General features: G+C 45.3%; 1 pseudogene; it reads right to left on the reverse strand.

The window, feature by feature from the left end:
* Positions 1 to 1574: 1574 nt before the first annotated feature.
* LOC147796784 (uncharacterized) lies at positions 1575 to 3352 on the reverse strand (annotated as a pseudogene).
* Positions 3353 to 6770: the final 3418 nt, after the last annotated feature.

Genomic DNA, 6770 nt, shown 5'->3' on the forward strand with positions numbered 1-6770 from the left:
GACGTAACATCGATTATTAAAAGCAAGTCCAGTCGAAGCCTAACATTGGGTCTAGCAGTAAGTACTAGCATAATCATTCCCGGTCGAAGCGTAATCCGCGGAATAGACGTTATTCACGTCACACCCGTACGTACCCGTATATAGACTACCCATTCCATCTGGGTTATAAACTGCAAAGTGAACCATAAACATTATACAGACTTCCTATTGATTCCATGTATGTAAGAATTCGTTGATTGCTTAGGTTTTATATAGCTGTATTGATTCATATTCCTAAGGCCCATGACGGTGATAAGAATGAAATTCCGCCACACGGTCATTTATGACCGCCGCCAAATGGGCCGCGTGATAATAGGTAAGTGACCTCGTGTGTGTAGGGGGAGGTGGTGTTTGCGCTGGCATTGTAACAGGAAATCAAGCTACTCCGCAAGACTGAAGTAACGCCGTATGGTAGTTATAAATAAGGAATTCTGAGGCGGCATCCACAAGGTGCACCCCATCTGATAAATATAAATCCTGCCGCCACCACTCAATTTGGGGGTGAGCAATCAACCCACCCGGCGCCCTGTGGAAAAGATTGCCCACCGAATGGTTAAGAGCTCGCCTGGTGCGCTCGACCGAATTTTGTCTGTTAGCTGAGGCATAGGAGACCCTTGGCAAAATTTCCGACCAGTAAATGATGGAGTGAGGTAATAATGAATAATGCTCGGGTGACGGCAAGAATTTGTTTAATCCCCTCGAGCATTGATTTCTTTGGGACGTAGCCCAGATCGTTGGAGCCAACGTGTATGATGATCCATGTTGACGATGCTTGCTCCGCCAGCCAGCAGCTGTGAAGGAAGTCGTTGAATTGGTCCAGCTGCAGGCCCCGCCTACCCATCCAGCGAACAGTTGCCAGCCCATCAAGTGCCTCCCCCCAAGGAGAGGATAACGCCACACGGGAGGTCCAGTGGACCGTCAACGATGCCATTATCGAGACCAGGTACATGGCGTGCCTTAAAGTGGATATTCAAGCTCGAACAAAGCACTGCAAACCAATTTCATAATTCTGGGACACCGTGATGTTTGGCTATTAATAATCGCCACCACAGCCATTATCACACCAAAATATGACACGCCGGTTTTGCAAGGCCGGGCCCCATAAGTGCAACGCGAGGGTGATCGGGAAAAGTTCGAGAAAAGTAATGGATAAATTCAAGGAGCGCCATTACAGTGGCCACATGCCTTGCGTCCAACGCCCATTAAAGAAAGCTCCGAAACCGAACTGCTGGGATGCGTCCGTATACAAGTGCAAGTTGCCGCTAGAATACCATACCTCCTGAGGGAAAATAACCGAACCATTAAAATGGAACAAAAATTCCCGCCAAGCCAGCATGTCGGCCCGCGCACCAGATGAAATACGGATACGATGATGTGGTTTCTGAATGCCGCTTGTGAGATGGAAGAGACGACGCAAGAAGGCCCGACCCGGCCGTATTGCGTTACAAACGAAATTTAAGCTACCCAGCAATGATTGAAGATCTCGTAGGGTGACTTTACGCTTGGACAAAGTGCAATCCAACTTCGCCAGAATTGCAAGGACCTTGGCCGTAGGAACCCGAATCTGCTGGGCAACTGTATCAATCGTTAAGCCCAGGAAATCTAAGCTTGTCACTGGCCCCACTGTTTTGTCACTGGCCAACGGAACACCAAAGTCCCGGCAAACTACTGTGAAAGAAGTAAGCGCATGTGCGCACTCGTTGGATTGCCCTTCGCCCACAAAGAGAAAATCGTCCAAATAGTGGAGAATGTGCGAAGTAGCTGCAACCTTGCGAGTGCAATATTCGAGAAAGGTGCTAAATCGTTCGAACGTGGCACAAGAAATGGAGCAACCCATGGGCATACACTTGTCGTAATAAAATGAACCGTCGAACGAAAAACCGAGTAAATCATAATCATCGGGATGAACAGGGAGTGAACGAAAAGCCAATTTTATATCTGACTTGGTCAGAAGGGCTCTGGGGCCCAAACTGGAAACCAATTCAATAGCATCATCAAAAGTCGTATAAGACACCGCAGCCCTGGCTGGGTCAATATGATCATTAACTGAATCACCCAAAGGAGACGAAAGGTTATGCATTAAACGGAACTCGCCAGGGGTTTGATTCGGCACTAAACCTATTGGAGAACAACGAAAATTGGGAAATGGGGGACTGGGAAACGGGCCAGCAATCCTACCCAAATGTAGCTCACGGTCAAGTTTGCATTTCACTACCTCTCTATTTTGTCGAGCAGAGATCACATTACGGGCAGAAGTGCTAACCCGAGGACCCGTATACCATATATGGAAACCAGACGTAAAACCCTCCTACAGCACCTGAGCGTCATGCCTGTCACCATATGATGCCAAAAAGGGGCGCAGTTTATTTATTCTTACCGGCGTTGGGAGGTGTGGTTGGAGTGAGTGCTCCCCGACCGAGCGAGGGCCGCCCCGGCAAAAAGGCGGCGGAATGGCCGATGGACAAACAGGTTGCGCATTTGTGGGCAAAACGACAGGCGGGTCTGAAGCAGTGGCCGCGGTTGAAATCGAAACAGATTACGGTAGTGTGCTCGCGCTGGGCGGTGCGGCTTGCCCCAATATTGGTGTGACCGATTGCCTGTTAGTGGTTGTCCTGATTGGAATAGGGACGAAAATGGCTTGTTGGACGGGCGCACCGACCAACATTAGCCATAGTTCAGCGTCAATGCTGGCCCACGACCGAGACGGCATGCGAGCTTGGCGCAACCTGAATTGAATATCATAGTCGCGCCACCCATAACCTACTCGCCGAAAAGCAGCCGAACGGACGATGTCGGCATATTTTAGCAGCTGCCTCGCCTGAGTAGGGTGCCGCATCAAATAGATGGATGCAAAAATTAGAAAAGCTGAGGTCCACTGTTCAATTGAGGTGATCCGAGGAGGTTGATTGTGGGAACGAATTTGCCATGCTGGGGAATCGCGCGACCCAATAGTAAACACGCAATCACTGGTACTATTGACACTGCTAGAGGGCCGCAAAAGAAGCGCAAAATCTACAAATTTCCCATTCCAAATTTTGTCCCGAAGGTGTTGAGAAACCCCTGACCCAAGATCATCGCAAAAACTTGTGGTAACAGACATAACCAAATGAACAATAGAGAGAGACGTAACCGAAATGGCCGGGCCATCAGGGGCAGATGCGATAGAAACTACTGGTCTAGGCGTTAGCTCTGACGGGATAGAAAAAGACTCACCCGATGAAACAGCAGTCGTCTGTGCGACGGGCGCCGAGGAATCACTCGGAACATCAGCCGGCGCGATGCGGTCTGAACGAGGCCTCCCCCTTGGTCTTGAGCCCTCAGTGCCGGCAGTGCGCCGCTTTGTTCTTGCTGTCCGTGGCATCTTTTCCCAATGACTGTAAGGGGCTGGACTAAACGTGATATCCTTTCCCAAACCTGCAAATAAATTGCAGAATACAACGTCAGATTTACGCAAAATTTGCAAACACTTGCACACAAAAAATGCATGTATCCTTTTGCAGATTTTTCCCTCAGTACTTGCAATATGGACATGAAACGTAAATAAATGGATAGAGGAACATATGCCCTTTGAGATGACAGCAGGATTGCCATATTTAGATAATTTTCAAACATTTTCTGCTTGAACATATGGAGCCTTGCCTTTTCAGGACAGGACCGGCATAGCGGATACATCGCAAAAATATTAACCAATTGATAAAAAAAATGCATGCATCCTTTTGCAGATATTTCCCTAACTACAGAAACTATGGATATGAGACATACATGAATGAACAGAGGAACATGTGCCCTTTTCGTTGACAGCAGGATTGCTACATTAAGATAATTTTCAAACATTTTCTGCTCGAATATATGGAAGCCTTGTCTTGGCAGGCTAGGACCGGCATTGCGCAGAAAACGTGAGATTTACGCAAAATTTGCAAACACTTGCACACAAAAATGCATGCATCCTTTTGCAGATATTTCCCTAACTACCGAAACTATGGATATGACACGTACGTGAATGGATAGAGGAACATGTGCCCTTTTCGATGACAGCTGGATTTCAAACATTTTCTGCTCGAATATATCTAACCTTCTGTACGCAGGACAGGACCTTAATTATGGAATTCCATATCTGCCGTCGCCCGTCGCATTTTGCTTTTTATTGTGTCCCAATTCATGCCATTTTCCGTCGTGCGTCGCCCGTCGTGCGTCGCCCGTCGTGCGTCGCCCGTCGTGCGTCGTCCGTCGCCCGTCGTGCGTCGCCCGTCGCTCGTCGTCCGTCGCCCGTCGTGCGTCGCCCGTCGTGCGTCGCCCGTCGTGCGTCGTCCGTCGTGCGTCGTCCGTTGTGCGTCGCCCGTCGTCCGTCGTGCGTCGTCCGTCGTGCGTCCCCCATCAAATGTGTTGCATGGGACCTGCAACAACCGTTGTTTAACAAATGACGATGTGATGATTCCATTCACTTCTAAAGATCTTTTCCCAATGAGGCAAGTACAAATCCAACCTGCAGTACTAGTCCCATAATTAATTCCAATAATGCTAGACTACCCCTGCCCCTTGACAAGAAAATATCGCCTCTCTGAGAATTCAACCAAGTGTTTTTTGGGGAAAAACATTTTCAGCAAAAATGTTCCGGCCAACTTATCCACAGTGTTATTCTAATTTGCATACTGTAAACATGTGCCGACTTGTTTTCATCAAATTCCAGGAAGAAATCTGCCAACCGATACAGATATTCTATCTTGTCCTCTCAATTTCACCTTGAAATCCAGAAATACTAGACGTGCTGTGGATAACAAATTATTTATTAAATTTATTGTTAAGGGGCAATTACCACTTGGTTTAGGTTTCAGAAAATATGACGTGTTGGTTTTTGTGGGTGTGTATGCCATGGTGGATAGACCAATGAGAACAGGTTGTCCAGCACATCAGCATTATTTATGGGGCTAACAAGTAACGTTACTGTTTAAAAGACTTCTGTGAGCCAACCTGCAACTAAATTCATGTCTAATTTGGAATATACAGCAGATTTCATCATAGGTATACCCGCCCTCAAAATAATGTTGAATCAGTTCGTCTCTTAAGAAAACTATTGGGAATCAAACATTGTAAATCATCTATTATTTACATTCCGTTCTGTGGGATATCGTGCAGGGACAGACAGAAATATCATATAGGATATAGACCTAAAGTCTGGCTGTTAACGAGTAAAGTTACGTCTAGAGTAATTAAGTTATCGAGAAAAACAATCTACCGTAACAAAAGTCTATTTTGTTGATTTATTTATGTAACCAAAATGGTGTTATTTCATATACACGTTACTTAGCCGATGTCAGGATATTATTTCTTCTTTCAATTGGAGTTTGGCGCAACTGCAAAAACAAATACATGTACATCTTCTAGTTCTATTGCTAAAATGAGAGTCAGGCATGGTGGATCGATCGACCAAGGACATGTACATGTGAAACGATCAAGGGTCAAAGTTAAAATACCACTGCGCAATCGTGACAAAAAAACCCCACGGGCGAGGACGACGCACGACGGACGACGCACGACGGAAAATGACATGTCTGGAACTGGTAAATGGCAGAATTGGGACACAACAAAAATCAAAATGCGACGGACGACGGGCGACGGGCGACGGCAGATATGGAATTCCATACCTTGATAGCGCACACAGGGTGAGATTTACGCAAAATTTGCAAACAATTGCACACAAAAACTCATGCATTCCCATTTGCAGATATTTCCCTCAGTACTTGCAATGTGGACATGAAACGTACATGAATGGATAGAGGAACATGTGCCCTTTGAGATGACAGCAGGATTGCTAGATTGAGATAATTTTCAAACATTTTCTGCTCGAATATATGGAGCTTTGTGTTGGCAGGACAGGACTGGTATAGCGCACACAACGTGAGATTTACGCAAAATTTGAAAACACTTGCACACAAAAACGCACTCTTTCTTTTGGAGATATTTCCCTAACTACTTTCAATATGGATATGAATTTACATGAATGAATAGAAGAACATATGCCCTTTTAGATGACAGCAGGATTGCTAGATTTAGATAATTTTCAAACATTTTCTGCTTGAATATATTGAGCCTTGTCTTTTCAGGACAGGACCGTTATAGCGGATACAACGTCAAATCTATGCAAAAATATTAAGCAATTCAAAAAAAAAAACCGCATGCATCCTTTTGTAGATAATTCCCTAACTACAGAAGCTATGGATATGAAACTACGTGAATGGATAGAGGAACCAGTACCCTTTTAGATGACAGCAGGATTGCTAGATTTGGATAATTTTGAATTGCTCGAATATATGGAGCCTTGTCAGGCAGGACAGGACCAGTATAGCGCAGAGAACGTGAGATTTAAAAAAAAATAGGAAATAGTTGCACACAAAAGGGCATGCATTCTTTTGCAGATAATTCCCTCAGTACTTGCAATATGGACATGAAACGTAAATGAATGGACAGAGGAAAGTGGGCCCTTTGAGATGACAGCAGGATTGCCAGATTTAGATCATTTTCAAACATTTTCTGCTTGAATCAAGCAATTGCAAACAAAGTTGTGCATTCTTTAGGAGATGTTTCCGAAACTACAGTATATACATGAAACTAGCTTGAATTGATAGAGCAACATGTTCTCTTAAAGAGGACACCACGATTGGCAAATCTTATAAAATTTTTGATTTTTCAGAATCGCATATGCGAAGCATTCTTTGAGCGGGACTGAACTAGAG

The sequence above is a fragment of the Acanthaster planci genome, linkage group LG14, assembly GCF_054643075.1.
Source record: "Acanthaster planci isolate LZ-2023a linkage group LG14, COTS_SCS, whole genome shotgun sequence".
Lineage (NCBI taxonomy): Eukaryota > Metazoa > Echinodermata > Asteroidea > Valvatida > Acanthasteridae > Acanthaster > Acanthaster planci.